The 17,102-nt window shown below is 34.2% G+C and overlaps 1 pseudogene; it reads left to right on the forward strand.

The window, feature by feature from the left end:
• Positions 1–3,281: 3,281 nt before the first annotated feature.
• LOC126851836 (uncharacterized) lies at positions 3,282–12,529 on the forward strand (annotated as a pseudogene).
• Positions 12,530–17,102: the final 4,573 nt, after the last annotated feature.

Consider the following 17,102-nt stretch of genomic DNA (forward strand, 5'->3'; position numbering starts at 1 on the left):
GTTAGTAGGTTAGGTTTTGCTAATTTGGAAAAGATAGGTATAAATCACCTATAATATCCGGCAAGTCCTAAAAATTGTTTAATATTTTTCGTCGTGGAACGGTCGTGGTGTTTTTGGTCGTGGAAATTGTCATACTGCTTCTAATTTTTTTGAGTCTGGTTTTACTCCGTCTCTGCCGATTACATGTCCCAGATATACTACTTCGGTTTTTAAGAATTCACATTTATACAGGTTGTAATTTTAAATTAGTCTTACGGTCGCGATCTAGAGTCGCTCTATTAATGCATTGTATTTTCTTTCATGTTCCTGTAATGAAGTGGTGTAAATAACGATGTTATCCATGTAAACGAATAATTCTTCCCCTTGTAATCCTGTTAACACTAAGTCCATTAAACGTTGAAAAGTAGCTGGAGCGTTTTTTAGTCCGAAAGGCATTCGGTCAAATTCATAATGTCCAAATGGAGTGGTAAAAGCAGTTTTATGACCTGCTGTCGGCAGGTGCCATTTTTATTTAATGAAATCCGGATGCAAGATCGCATACTGAGAAATATTGCGCTCCACCTAATTGGTCCAATATATCTATAATATTTGGATACCCATTTCCAATAGTCTTATCATTTAGCGCTCGAAAATCGAGAACCATTCTCCACCGTTTATTTCTTTTTGAATCTTCCTTTTTTGACATGATTCATATGGCGATGGTGAATCTTTTACAACGTCGCCTTCTAAAAGTTCTTCTACCTGCCTATTTATCTCTTCCTTATGTACTTGCGGAAATCTATATTGGCGAGTATTAAGTGGTTGATCGTCTGTAGTAGGTATTTAATGTTGTATTACGTGAGTCGCGGTTAATTTTTCTCTAGGGATATGAAATCAGTCCTGGCTATTTGCTATTAATTTTAATATACTTCTTTGTTCCTTCGCACACAAATGTTCTAATCGTAACAATTCTATGATCTTTGTGAACCGATTTTCCTTTGTTTCTTCGGAGATTGTTAGACAGTTATAAGATTTAATATTAATTTGTTGTTTTTCCTTATGCTTCGATCTACGTTTTCGCATAAATTTATCTATAATTTCTTGAGATTTGTGCAATAGAGCAGTGAAAGTTTTAGAAGACGGTTTATTTTTAATTTTTTGTTTATTTTTAGTAATTAAATTTTTGATGTTCAAATTATATTTTTGAACCTTTTTAAAGAGGTCTTTTATTGTTATATGAGAGGATTCTTTATTATTATTATTAATTTTCGATGATAATCCAATCCTGGGGAACTTGATATTAGACAAAATTAAATGATTTTCCTCCTTTTCGGGATTAATTTGTGTCAAATTGCGTAGTGAGGTTTGGTAACTTCCCTCCTCGCAATTGACGGAGCTAGAATTTTCTGTCGAGGTTTGGTAACTTCCCCCTCCGAGAATAATTATGTTATCGAATTTTTCAAGAGAGGTTTGATAACTTCTCTCTTTAAAGATCTTTGGATTATTTTCAGGAGAGACTCGGTAATTATCTCCGCCTTGGATTTTTGGATTCTTCAAATTTTCATTTGAACAAGTTTTATTGTTCCTCTCATTTTTATCTTTTATTTTGTCTTCAATATTCTTAGTGTTATTTTGATAATCTTTGTCTTTATTTTTGTTTTTAATTTCGGTTTGATTTTTATTTGTCAATTTATTTTCTTTGTTTTTAATTATTTCCATCTTGCTATCCTTTTGAATTTCTTGAGTGTTATAGCCCTTGCGATAATCTTCTTTTTCATTTTCATTTCCGATATTAATTTTAGTTTCGTTGTTATCTGCAGTGTTATTTTGTATTTTTGATATTTGATTCTTATAGTCGGTTTTCTCGATATTTGACTCATGATCGTTGAGTAGTTCATTTAAGGTTTTTAGACTTAACGTTGGTACGCGAACTTCTACTTCTTCATCTAGCGTGCTTACGATGTTTAAATATGCCTTCCCAGAAGTATTCCTTACAATCGTATCTCCTTAATAAATTCCATGTTCTAACTTTAATCTTGGTATGTATCTCGTTTTTATTTCAGGGTTTTCTATTCTTATATAAAATAAAAATTCTGATCTTGGAGATATGGTTTCTGGAGAGAAAAAAGGTATATTAATTCCGGCGATATCTAGGTGTCCTTGCACGTAATCAATTATAGGAGAACAATTAGAGGGAGGCAAAGCGGAACAAGGTTGCGCAAATTCCGGAAAGTCATCAGGTATGAATTCTGATGGGGAAGAGATGGGTGAATATGAGGGGAGAAGATTGTTTGTTGTGTGTGTCGGTTGATTAATTATTAGTCGTCGTGCTTTTGCTTCGAATGCGTCCTTATCTAACTTAAGTCTACTATAATCAATTTTAAAGCTAGGATCAGCGGACGCCCGAGCCAGGAGTTTCCGGATTTGTTCTGTTTTTCCTATTTCGCGCGTTCTTTGACCATTACCGTAACTGTGCTAAGGTAGGTTTGGTTTTCTGTGTCGTGTCCACTGAAGGAGCACACGTAATGTTTAGTAAAGGAGTGGTTATTAGTTTTAGGAAACAGTTTGATAATTATTTCTTTTTCTCTCTTACCCCTTTTTCTTTTGAAAGACAAGATAACGAGAATAAAAGGGAAGAATGGAGTCGATGTAAGAAATGATATATTTTAATTAAAAGGACTAAAAGAATAAAATTTACTAATAAGGATGCGTTGAAAATTATTATTGTGAATCTAAAGCTAAATGCGAAGACTGATCCCTTTCGTTACATAAGGATCTTTAGATTATTCGCATCTGCCGGTTCACGAGAAGAAAGGTAGATTTGGACCTAAAGCTGAGTGTGAACACTGATCCGGAACGTTACGTACGAATCTTTAAGTTATACATACCTGCTGATCCACAAAGGAAAAAGGTAAATTGGACCTGATGCGGAGAGTGAACACTGATCTGAAACGTTACGTTCGAATTTTTAAGTTATTCACACTTGCCGATCCACAAAGGAAAAAGGTAATGGATGAAATTTTTGGTATGCGATATCGGGAAGTATTAATAAAAAAAAATACATGTATCTTTGGGTGGATATTCAGAGGAAGAGAAAATAATAAAATAATTATAACTATTTTCCTTGGAGAAAAGGAGAATGTATGAAACAGGTAAAAAAAAAAAAAAATAAAAAATAAAGAAAAATAAAAAAGAGGAATTAATAAACTCTATTTATAGAGTTTATTAATTCCTCTTTTTTATTTTTCTTTATTTTTTATTTTTTTTTTAAACACTATTTATAGAGTGTGATGAGATTTATGATGACGGAGCCTCGGGTACAAAGTTGCTGGCTCAGAGATCCGGTGGTCGATGCTGATGTACTTAGGTGTGCGCTCGTGGTTCACTATTCACGCCGATTACACTGATAGAGTTATTATTCTTCACACTGTGCAAGTGAACACTTTGCTTTGGAGAGCTGCACTGAATGTAATAAGAAAAAACGAACCACGAATACCGTTTGCTAACAAGAGCGAATATAACTCTGATACGAAGTATCGCACGATTGTTGGAAAAATTTTTAATGACGTTTGCAACGAATATTCCTGTGCTTATTAAGCCCTTTGCTCCTCCTCTCCATTGGTTCGTTAATCTAGTTTAACGAATAGTTTTTTCTAATCACACCCTCCGGTTTTTCCTAGAGCGTTCCTTTAACATTTTCAACCGAGCACGCCGTGTCGCAAGTTTCAACTCCGGATCATCAGTGGATCATTGTTTTTGTGCTCTGTTTATTTTTTAGTTTAAAATTCTTGGGTCTGACCTTGAGCTCGAGTATCTCGCTGCCTGTCATGGTTTAAAATTTCTAGTGCTTGACTGTCTGTTTTCTTCTGTTTAAAAATTCTCAAGCCTTCAGAGTGAGTTGTAACGTTTAAATTTATTGATCCGTTTATACTTGACTTTCGACAGCGAGATTACACAGTCTCGCTTCCCAGACTTTGCCTGCTTAATATTTCTGTCAGACGTAGACTATTTCTTAGAACGTAAATTTATGTCACTAACGAATTTTATGTCACTAATGAATTTTCGGTGAAAGAAAACAATCGTATAATCTGCCGGACGCAATAATTTATATATTAGTAAAAGAAACACACAAAAAAATATTCGTGAAGTCTACCGGACATAACACTACAATTAATTTTTTATTTTGTTATTATTTATATATAATTTATATAAATTATTATTAATATTATTTCCTGTTTTTATTATTACCTCTACGTATTTTTGATTTCAAATTTAAAATTTTGAAAAAAATCATTTTTTTAATATTTATTGTCAATTTTTATATGCATTTTTATTTTTTTTATACTTATTTGTTATGTTTCTCATAGATTTTTATGAACTTATTTAAATATTATTATAATAACTAAATTTACTACACAATATAATTTAATAAAGATTATGAATTATAATCTACTATTACATATTATTGTCTAATTATTTAGAGATTTTTATTATTTCTTTAAATCTTTAAATAATTTTTAAATTTTTGAATTTAAAAAAAAAATTTTTAAGCTTCTTATCTTCAAACATCAATTTGCAAAAAATCTTTAAATAGCTTTTTGGAAAAATTAATATTTTTGATTTAATATAGTTTATTTAATTTCTAGATTTTTAATGTTAAATTATTTATTAAACATAATTATGGATATGCACAATTTTTTTTTGTGTTTGTAGAATATGTGTAGTCGCTCATATTAAAAATATTGTTTATATTTGTTTTGAATACTTTGTAATTTTTTTATTATTTGTATAGTGAAATAATAGGATATGTGGATGGCATAGAAGCCTCACGATATGTCGGTGATCAGCAGCAATATAGAGTTTTCAAATTTTATATAAATAATGGTAATAAGAAACGTGTACAAATTATTGTCTAGAATGATGATATTAAAAATGTGGAACCTAATATAAAATTAAATTATGTAAGCAATTTTTATTTTTCAATTTCTTTTCTTTATATATAAAATGTTATTTAAAAAACATATATCAAAAGAGAATAACACACACACACACAACACACACACACACACACACACGCACACGCATACACATACACACACATACACATATATATAAAACACTTAAAGAACAAAGCAAAGACATATATACATATTTATTTTTATATATATTAGACATATATACATATATATATTTATATACATATTACATATTTATATTATAATACATTTAAAAAATTTTAAAACATTTTATTTTATTACTCGAAATAGCATTAGATAAAAAATTTGAGGATAGAGTTGGTACAACATTTGTGTGTGTGTTTGTACGTATGTGACATATACGTGCGTGAATGCGTGCATGCGTATGTGTATGAGTAAATTTTAAGCATTTAATATAAACAATATCATTTTATATGTATTTTTAATTACATAAAATTTTGTTACATATATATATATATATATATATAATAGATTATTCATCTCGATGTACAACGCGAACTCCTAAAATTGCGTGTTTTAATAATGGCAATTTTAAATATGGCAATGTGCCTTATGAGCTGCAGGTACGGTCTAACACAATCATTTCAAATTTGGGCAAATATAACCCACTCAATTTATCAGATGTAGAGCCAGAAAATGTTAAATTTTGTGACATTATGAATAAATCGACACGTGTCAATAATTTTTGCGATTGTTTACATAAACATATAAAATATATATGAGATATATAAATATATAAGAGTCATCTCATCTGCTAATGATAGATTCTTGGAATCATTATTTTTGGAAACAATATTTCTTTAACGAAAATGTCGAGTTCTCAATAATTTCTAACTTATAAAACGCAAAATAAAGTTTTCTGCAAAATAAATTTTGTAGAATTAAAAGATTAAGTTAACTACATTCTTTAGTTGAAAGCGGACCTGGAGAAGGAGCGGCGGAGGAGGTTGATCATAAGGGTGCTCGAGGAAAAAAGGCCTGGAGGGCAGGTGCAAGGGGAAAAGCAAGGACTAGAGGAGAGGAGAAGGAAGTGCAGAGTGCAGAGATCTGAGGAGAATGGAGGGAAGTAAGACGGACAGGAGATGAGGAAATTGGAAGGAGCGAAAGATATAGTGGCAGTTGGAGGTTAGGATGGAAAGAATTGATGAGAGAGAGAGGAAGGAGGTTGACGAGAGAGAAGACGTTTGGAGCAACACAAGCACAGCGTGGGAAGGGTCAAATAAGGATGAGGTGATGGTCGAGAGATGGCGATGGAATTAAGAAAGGGGAGAGGGGTCGGTAAGAGAGAAAAGGAATACAGGGGTAATACAGGACGTAATGGCAGAGAAGAACAATTGTGATAGAAATATGAGAGATGTCGCAGGAGGTATGATTGGGGCAAGGATCGAGCACATGGAATTAAGCACGGTGGCAGAACCGGAAGAATAGTGCGTAGTGTATATAGAGTGAGTAGGAGAATAGAAGGGAGGAAGTAGGTGGAGGATAGTGGAGGAGGAGGAGAGAGAATGAGGGTGGAGGAGAGAGAGATGGAGGAAGAGAGAGAGGAGAGAGAGGAGAGAGAGAGAGAGAGAGAGAGGAAGGAATGAAGAAGGAAGGAGGATGGAAGGGATGGAGGAGGGACAGAAGGATGGAGGAGATGGATGGATGGAATGGAGGAAGGGAGGAGGAAAGGGAGATGGAAGGAGTGGAGGAAGAGGAGAAGATGGAGGAAGGATGGAAGAGTGGAAGAGAGGAAAGGAGGGAAGATGGAATGGAGAGGAAGGAAGAGTGGAGATCGATGGATGGGTCCAAGATTACAAGGAAAGAGAGTGAGGAGGGTGGAAGGAAGGAAGGAAGAGGAAAGAGAGATAGGAATGGAAGGAGGGGAATGGGAAGATGGAGATGGAAGGAATGGAAATGAGGGAAGGAAAGATGGAGATGGAGATGGAAGGATGGAAGGAATGGATGGAGTAAGAAGAAAAGGAATGGAAGGATGAGAAGGAAGGAAGAAGGAAAAGGAAGGAAGGAAGGAGAAAGAGGAAAGGAAGAGGAAAGGAGGAAAGAGGAAGGAGGAGGAGGAAGGAAAGGAAAGAGAAGGAGGAAGGAGAAGGAAAGAATAGAGGAGAAAGGAGGAAGGAAAGGAAAGGAGAGGAAGGAGAGGAAGAGAGGGGGTGATGGATGAAGTGAATGTGCGGAGTTTTGATATGGACAAAGGGAGTAAGGTGGGAAGGGAATAAAAAGTTTGAGGAAGAGGAGCGGAGCGGAGAAGAAAAGAATGGAGAAGGAAAGGAGACAAAGAGAGAGGCAGGATGGAAGAAGAAGGAAGGAAGGAAGGGCAGAGAGCGAAAGCGAAGGGTCAGAGGAAGAATGGAGTCTGGTGAAAGAGAGAAGGGAAAAGGGTGAACAGGATAGGGGGAACAGAAGGAGGAGGAATTTGATATGGAGGGGTGTGAGAGGAGAGGATACAACGGAAAGAGTGAAGATGGTCAAAGACGTGATGGAGCAATAGAAAGAGAAGGAGAAGGAGGAAGAAAGGTGCTTTTGATAGGGATAGAGGAGGAAGAGGACAGAGAAGAGCTCCTGGAGAGGAGAGAAGAGATTAGGAGGAAATGGGGAGTTGGAGTGGACGAGGATTTGTCGATGGAAGAAAGGAGGTTAAGATGGAGACTGGTGGAGAAGGCAAGGGAAGAAAGAAGGAAAGGAAGAAGTATATTAGTGGATAATAGGAGGCTGTGGATAGATGGCAAGGAATGGAAGTGGGATAAGGCGAGAAAAGTATGGGAGAAGAGGGCTAGATAAGAAGGAGGCAGGGAAAGAAGGAAAGGACAAAGGAGGGGGTAAAGAAAAGGGAAGATCGAGAGGCGAGAAAGAGAGGGGGATTCAGATTGTGAGGCCAAGAGCCAGGTCGGGGTGAAGAGGAAGGAGTGTAATACAGATGTGTAATTGAAACCCTGAGGGGATCAATAAAGATACATACATACATAAATACATACATTCTTCAGTTAATTTTAAGTGACGTATACTTTAATAAAATTTTAATTGACAGTTTAATTATAAAAATATATAATGGTAAAAATTAAAAACTTGCAAAAAATAATCTTTTTCTCGATATCTTTATCGAGAAAAAATTTTTTCCAAAGGATCTCAACAATCTATTATTATAAGTGTGCTCATATTGAAAGATATTATAATATTTATATAAATAATGTAATTTAAAATAATTAAAATCTAAACTTTGTTTCTATCACTATTTGTATATATACAGTGGATATCTTAATTATCGTAAAATATTATTTTAATAACATTTAAAAAATAGAAAATTTTAATATAAAAATTCTAGGATTATAATAGTTTTTAAATGCAAGCTATAAGTTAACGGATATCGTACAGAATTTAAATGTTTATATTCATTTCGTAATTTACATGATTTGATATCTGTTTTTGATTTTTACTTTTTGATATAGATTTTTACCGCATATCATTTTATTTTATACTCAGATTTATGTAAATGTAATTATGAAAATTGATAACAAATGATATATTTTTAAATATAAATTATTATACATATAAATTATAGTATACATATAGTATACATATAGTTATTTATAACAATGAGCATGTGAGTTGTTCTAGATTGTTCTATTGATTAATTGTGAAACTTTATAATTTAAAAAATATTGCAATTTTAAATAAAAATTATATTAATACTTTTGACTTTATTTTTCCGAAAGAAAAAGATATAATATTTTGTATTATTATTATTATAAATAATAATAATTATAATAATAATAATTATTATTATTATAAATAATAATAATAATTGTAAAATATACTTTATATATGTGTACATATTTTATAGTATTAAAAGGCTTTATCAAATCGAATTTTGGATCAATTTATATTAATAGTTTAAATAAAAAAAATTAGTTATGGTTCTCTAACCGAGGGACACTTTAAATTAGAAGTACATATAATGGATTTCTACGAAAATGAATATAATTTCACAAAAGGCGACAAAATTAAAATAATCGGCTTGATGCAAAATACAGGTATAAACTATTTATATATTTATTATTATTAACTATTAATCTTATTAATTTTAAACTTTATATAATATAATTTTTATATATGTGAAAACTTACAAACGCAGGCACACGCACACACACACACACACGCGCGCGCGCACACACACACATACACATTTTTTCGTTTTCTCCCTCCTATCTTCTTTTTCTCTCTCTCTCTCTCTCTCTCTCTCTCTCTCTCTCTCTCTATATATATATATATATATATATATATATATATATATATATATAAATATATATCGTGAGCTTGGTTTTAATATTAATACGTAATTATTCTTTCAATTAAGTTAAAAAAAAATTTTTTTGGCAAAAATTATTTTATTTTAAACGACCTATTTAATAAATTGAAAATTTTTTATTTTAGTCTATCTCATTTTCAATGTTAATTATTTCTTTTTTTAATGAAGAATAATATATCGATTTTAATATAATTTTATAAAGAATTTAATGATAAATTTAATAATATGCAATAAAATATGAATTATAATATCAATTTATGAAATATTGTCATTTGTAAAAGTTCATATATTTAAATTGAATTATAATTAATCCCATGATATATATATATATATATATATATATATATATATATATTCTGTATTATACATATAATTTATTTATATTTTTGTTTTTGAAAATTCAAATATATAGCGGGTGTCCGTTAAGTAATGAGACTGATTTTTTATAGGAAGACTTTGAATTAAAATGATAAATGAGTTTAGAGTTGTGACTGTTAAAGAGTATTGAACTTGCAAGTGCAACTGTTAAATTGGATAACACAACGATATTTGTATGACAATCGTCAAAGTAAGAATGTGTGACTGAAACGAGTCAGAAGTCATGAAGCAAAAAGCTGTATTAAAATTTTACTATAAATTAGGGAAAACTGTCATAGAAGCAAGTGTACCAAGGCAGGTACCAAGTAAAATAATCTTATAGTAATGACTATCTGGCTGTGTAGAAACTTGTGGTTTACAGCGTGTTCTATCTTATAGAAATTCTCTTTATTTTAAACGTTGAAAATCAGCAAAACTTGTCCATAGCTCAAACAACCATTACTATAAATTTTTTTTAGATCTGATACATTTTTATCTGATACGTTTTTTCCTAATTTATACGTTCGCAATGTGTGTGTGTGTGTGTGTGCGTGCGTGCGTGCGTGCGTGCGTGCGTGCGTGCGTGCGTGCGTGCGTGCGTGCGTGCGTGCGTGCGTGCGTGCGTGCGTGCGTGCGTGCGTGCGATGCGATGCGTGCGTGCGTGCGTGCGATGCGTGCAGTGCGTGCGTGCGGTGCGTGCGATGCGATGCGTGCGATGCGTGCGATGCGATGCGTGCGATGCGATGCGTGCGATGCGTGCGTGCGTGCGTGCGTGCGATGCGTGCGATGCGTGCGTGCGTGCGTGCGATGCGATGCGTGCGTGCGTGCGTGCGTGCTGTGATGTGTGTGTGTGTGTGTGTGTGTGTTTGTGTATAGGTGGGTGCGTGCGTGCTTGCGTGCGTGTGCGTGTGTGTGTGCGCGTGTGCGTGCGTGTGTGCGTGCGCGCGTGTATTTTATGTACACATATGTACATAAAATAAATGGCGCGCGCGTAGCGCGCATTTTGTAATGTTCCAGTATATACATATAACAGAAGTATTATATATAGTGTCTCATTTTTTAAATTTAATTTTTTTTAATAAAAACCCTCTATTTTAAATAAATAATAATAAATATTAATTTTTAAGTAATAACAATTCTTAATAAATATTAATTTCTTATAAATGTTAATTTTTTTACAGAAGACATAAACAACAAGTTCAAAAAGGTGTCATTAGACAGTAAACAAGAGCTGCTGATGCAGCAATTACTGCATCAAATGCAGCAACAACAGCAGTTGCAATTAAAAATGCAGCAGCAACTGCAATACTTATTGCAGCAGTAGCAGCAGCACCAACAGCAACCGCCTGTTCCTCCTCCAAAAGAGGAAGAACAAAATTTGGAAGAGGAGCAGTCCTCCAAAAAAATACAGGGGCCACAAAAAAGAAATGGTATGTTTTTTATTAGTTATTAAATTGTTAATGTTTTATGCATAATTATTTTTATTTATATTTATGTATGTTTTTTTTTCAGAACAAAGAAAGGAGCTGGACGCTCTCGTGCCCACTGGTATCACCAGCGGGGCTCCAGAGAAGGAGTGAAAAAAAATTGGAGCGGTTGTGGTGGATATGGCCATGGAGGTACATGGGGCGGCCAGGGCGGCCGAAGCAGTGGAAGAAATCGGAGCAGCCGAGGCAGTTGGCGCAGTTCATCAATTATTGTTAAAAATTTTTATTTTTAAATATTTGAATAAATATTAATTTAATTATTATATATAAATATTATTAATTTAATTATTATAGATATAAATATAGTTTAATTATTATAATTATAAATATTACTTAAATATAAATAAATGTATATTAATATAATATAAATATATTTTTATATCTCTCTTTCTCTCTTTTTCTGACACATTTATTTTATTTTATTTTATATTATTTTGTTATTTTATTTTATTTTATTTTTATTTTACTGCATTATGTTATTTTTACTTTATCGTATTCTATTTTTACTATTGTTTATTAACTCTCATTATAGCATTCTTGTTTTACATTAGTTTATTGCTCTCATTATAGTATTCTTGTCGTACATTAGTTTCATATTACTTACTTTTGTGTGATATATAATACATTAGCTACTCATACACTATTTATTATTATATACAGTATACAGTAAACACATATATTATTATATACATATATTAATTATTAATTGTTAAATCTATTGTATTATGCTTTCTTTGGTTGAAAGGATTTGTTGTATTATATATATATATATATATTTTTAAAGATAAAGCTTATTAATTAAAATAGCTTATTAATATTAATTATTATTAATATTAACATTTATTATTATTATTAATATTATTAATATTATTAATATTATTATTACTATGTATTTATTATTATTATTTTCTATAAGAAAATATATCGATATTTTTTTATAAAATTATATTTATTTATTTTCAATATTTTTATTTCTTTTTTTACAAAGTATATATCATTATTTTTTCTAAATATGTAATACTTAGAAAGCTGTAAAAAAATCATTTAATTATAACGCTGAAATATAACGCATAATAAGAAGCGCGAGTGCGGCGAATTGCGCACTCGTTGCTCGCGCGTCCTTCGTTGCCGGCTCGGTAAGAAGAAGAGAGACAGAAAACAGTATATCTGTCCTCTTCTATTATCCGAAGCTAGACGAAGCGCTGAACTCACATCTACGCAATTCGTGCTTGTTCTGTTATCTCCTCTACCACGATTAGGCGTGATGCGCGACCTGCATCTCACTGCTGGCAGGTCTCGAAGATCTGGAAATTCTCGAAAAGTTTGAGGATTTAGGAAATCTTGAAGATCTCGATATTCTCGAAGGTCTTGTAGATCTAGAGATTTTCGAGGAATTCGTCGACTAGAAAATCTTAAGGAGATGAATATCAGGAAGATAGTTGAAATTCTCGAGGATTTTTGGAAGTTGCCTAAATACAAGTTTTTCGAAACGAAACACTGCCACTTACTTGGACGTTAACTCGTCCAGATGGGAAAAATCTGTATTGTGTCGGATCGGCTTTGTTATATAATATTCTTGGTTGTATCTTACTATCGAGTTTTTACGCCTCCTAACGGTGTCAGAAGGAAAATGATCCATGGCACACTGAGCTTGACACTCGCGGCCTGATATGTCTAGCGCTCGATCGCGTTAACCGCGATATGAGATTCAAGGCGAGAGTTAAAGACGTCATAAATAAATATATATGATATGCAAATAATTTTCATATAACATTCAATATTACAATAGACAACACAAATCTGGGTCTATATATTTACGATCCGGGTACGCCAAGTTTTTATATTTTGCTTTGTAAGTTTGTTTTATGCACGCGCCCCTTAGAGTTTACGAAAAATTTTTTTTCGAATTATTTATATATCCTGTAAAATAAACTTTGTAAATCAAGAGGATTCTAATTGCATTTAAAAGTATGATTTGATATTATAATATATAATATTTTTAATAAACTTTATAATACTAATTTCAATAAACATAATTTGTGATAAACTATTCCAAATTATATTTATTTTGAAAATTAAGTTTCTGTTAATAAAAGTAAAATGTGTTTTAATTTTATGGGAATAATCTAAAACATTTTTATAAAGATTGATTTTATGACAAATATTCTCACAAACTAAATTGCTTCTAAATACTTAGCCAGTTAACTATTAATTTCATATTTAGTTTTGATTTTTTATTGTATAAAGGTTTTTTATTTTTAGAGTTATATTTTAGAAGTTTTTTTTCAAGGAAAAATTATTGAAATTGACATTTGAAAAATTTTGTTTACGAATAAATATTGAACTTTTTGTTGCATACAAATTGAAATTTTTTTTACTTGGTGTGTTGCTTTTACTTTTGTAAGGACTTTTTAGAGGGATATCACAACTTTTTGTAAAAAATTATATTTAAACTTTTTGTTGCATATAAATTTAGATTGTTTTATATATTTGGCATACTTTTTTTACTTTTGTAAGATTTTTTTTAGAGAGATATCACTGCTTTTTGTAAAAATTCATATTTAAATTTTTTGTTACATACAAGTTAAAATTTTTTTTATACACTTGGCGTATTTTTTTACCTTTGTAAAGTTTTTTTTAGTAGAATATCACTGCTTTTTGTAATAATTGTTTTTTAGAAAAATTTATATTTTCTCTGCAAAAAATATGTGCAAAAAATATATGCATTTTTAACATTTCTAGGCCAATTGCACTTTTGTACTTTCAAATCATTTATTAATTGCCATTCGATGCCTTTAGCACGAACTATGTTTGTATAATGTCCATCAATTATACTTTTACTTTGATGAAAAATTCCACTCATATCTTTATATATATTCGCACCGATAGATATCTTTTCTGTAGGAACAGCTTTAATTTTTAAGTCTGTTATTTTAATAGTTTCTATATCACTAATTTTAAATAATAATAACTGTAAGATTATAATACTTCTTGATATTATTGTATCAGTTTTTTTAAGTACAGAGAGCACCACAATTGATACTGTGACGTCCCGCGCACGTCCGCCGGATCCCTCTCCGATCGCTGAGCGCGGAAAACGCATCCGCGCCAGTCTGAAAACATTAGAGCCGTACCGAAATCTCCAGAGGGGCATTATTTGTCGGATTTATTTCATCTTTTAATTGTATTATTATTTCCTTATTTTGATACAACACGGGAGCCTTACCGGAGAAGCGAACGCGGCTGCAAAAACAAAGATCACAACAACTCGGAAGAGGACCTTCGGGAGGACGAAAGGAAAAAGCAAAGGAAATATCAACCACCGAATTCGGCAGCGTGGCGAGAAGCGCGAGAGGGCGAGGAGGATCCTCGCGCCTCGACGCAGGACCGTGCGGAGACGTGCCCCGAAGGATTCTGAAAGAACTCCATCGCCGCGAGACACGGCGGGAAAAAGAGGAAGACGGCAAGGGATACCGTTGCATTCCTCGCTTCCGAGATCCCGGCGGAGGGCCCTCTCCGAAGGGCCCCGTGGAAAATATATTGATCGCGATCTCGGGGGTGCGCGCGCCCCCGGTACGATCATGAGCGTGCCGCCAGGCAGCTGCCTCGCGTGTTATCGCGTGATTGGCCGTGATAACATGCACCCCGGTTGCGCATCCCCGGCTGGCCCGGCGTTACCGATTCTAGATCGCGGTGCTTCCGGGTCAGACTGGCGCGAGCGTGAGAAAGCGATAGACGTGTTTTGGCGAGAACAAAGATCGAGAGCGAGTGCGAATAAGCGTGAGCAAGAGCGAGGAGGGATCCCGGCCGAGAGCGAAGAGGGTGCGAGGGACTGCGGCAGGACCTCGAGACGCCGAACGGAGAGAAGCTGCCGAGCCCCCGGATTCCCGAGGAAAGAGCATCGTTGCCGGTGAGGTTATCCCGCTATATAGTAGCCACGCGCGATCGCGATCGGAATCCTTCGTTCTGCCGTCGTGACCGCGATTCGTGTTATTTTTGCGTTCGAGCTCTGCTCGAAATTATTGGTATTTATCGCGTTGGCATTAGCGTAATTGCGGTTGTGACACGGCCACGTCGGCAAGCGAGTCGAGCCCCGAAGCGTCCGGATCATTGGTTTCACGGATTCGATTAGTATCGTGCGTTAGAGTCAGCGTAAGTCGTCTCTCTGGAGATCGCGGCTTGATAACACGGCGTAATAGGATAGTCGCAAAATCTTTCGCCGTCTAGCGTTTAAGTCTGGTATGTGTGAATAGTCTGCCGTGCAGTGTGAGTGTGTTTCGCGATCCTGTATGTCGTTGGTTAGTCGTCGAGTGTGAGTGTTTCGCGCGAAAATAATTTTATGGGTTTATGGGTAATAAGTTTATGGGTGTCGAATGCCACGCTTGAAGTGGATTAGCGATCGAGTGAATTCGCGATTAATGCGTAACCTTGTATGGAGCGTTTCGAGCGACGTCTGCGCGGTGCATGTTAGGGGTGTACCGGATGCATGTGGTACTCGCGCGGCATGTCAGAACAGCGAGTGAAATATTATCGATCCAGGGGGGTCCGCTAATCGACCTGGTATAATTGCGCTCGGGCCCAGGCCCGATCGACTATGATTTAACGGCGTCTTATTTTCTGTGGCGCTAAATCGTTTCGAACACCCAGTCTCGCTTCCGCGAATTTTTCGACACCGGGCCTAACACCGTTTATCTCGGTTTATCATTCGGACGCATCGTCTCTAAATTAATAAAGCTGTTATTTCTTTGTTACGCTTGACGAATTTAATTTCTTTTTCACGTGTTTGTCGCTCTATCTGTGTCGCCTTTTGCTTCCATATCGCGTAAGTTCAACATTCGCCCTGCCCCTCTACCGTTAGGCGAGCTAGTCCGCCCGTGACGAAATCGACTTCTTTCTTCGCATCTTTTTCGCGCTTATCTCGCGTATTTGACGAAAATTGATACGTGCAAGACCGTATCTGGCACCCAATTGCAATTCTCGCGAGTATTAAAGCTTCGTCACGGCACGCGCGGAACATCTTCCATCCCGTTCCCTCCCGGCGTGTAACCATTTCTCGATTCCCTGTGTTTTTGTCGACGATCGACCTTTTCCCGTATCTCCCGACCGGCGAATCGTACTCCCGTTCGCCGGCGCAACGGAAGAGATCCTCGCGACGGAGAGATCGCAACGGCGGACGCGCGCCGAGCTCGCGAAGGGAAAAGTCGTCGCAATACATATGTTTTCAACATTATTCCAATGTAAAAAATTATTTTGTATTGATTCTTATTAAGTATATAATTTTTTCAAATTTTCTGGTAATTGAAGCAATAATATATAATTTACATGATTTTTTGTGCTTATATAATTGCATATTCTACATCGTAAAGTTACGTTTAATTGGTGCTCAATTACACTTTTTGTATTATCTATATTATTAATAAGATGTGTGACAAATTTTCTAACATCGTGCTGAATGTTTTCAAGATATTGATGACTTGCAATTGACGTATTGTCATTATATTAATATTTTTATCTTTTGACACATAACAATCAATAAATTTTTTTATGATATTTGTACGCTCAAGGCAAAATAACAATTTTCTGAGCGTAGAAGAATGAAATATACATTGAAGTGAAACATTAACATAACAAGATTATATTATCGACATTTGATAGTCCTCTTACATTCCATAAAGTATAATCATTAATATTCTTATGATCAAGCTGACATTCTAAAACATTCTTTGATACTCCCCAAATTGTATCACGAACCTTGCGGATACGTTGTTTTAAAATATTAATATTTAAAAGACCTGGCCGGTATGATGTTCGCAATCTATTATATTCTATTATAGCTAATTCATTTGCTTTTATACTGGAAGGTTCAAAATTTATAAGATGTAATCAACTCAGCGTGGTCACTCGTGAAAGAGCGACATATATTTGTCCACAACTGAATATAAAATTTCCAGTTTCCACAACAGCATGCTTTAAACTCAA

Source organism: Cataglyphis hispanica, chromosome 9, assembly GCF_021464435.1.
Source record: "Cataglyphis hispanica isolate Lineage 1 chromosome 9, ULB_Chis1_1.0, whole genome shotgun sequence".
Lineage (NCBI taxonomy): Eukaryota > Metazoa > Arthropoda > Insecta > Hymenoptera > Formicidae > Cataglyphis > Cataglyphis hispanica.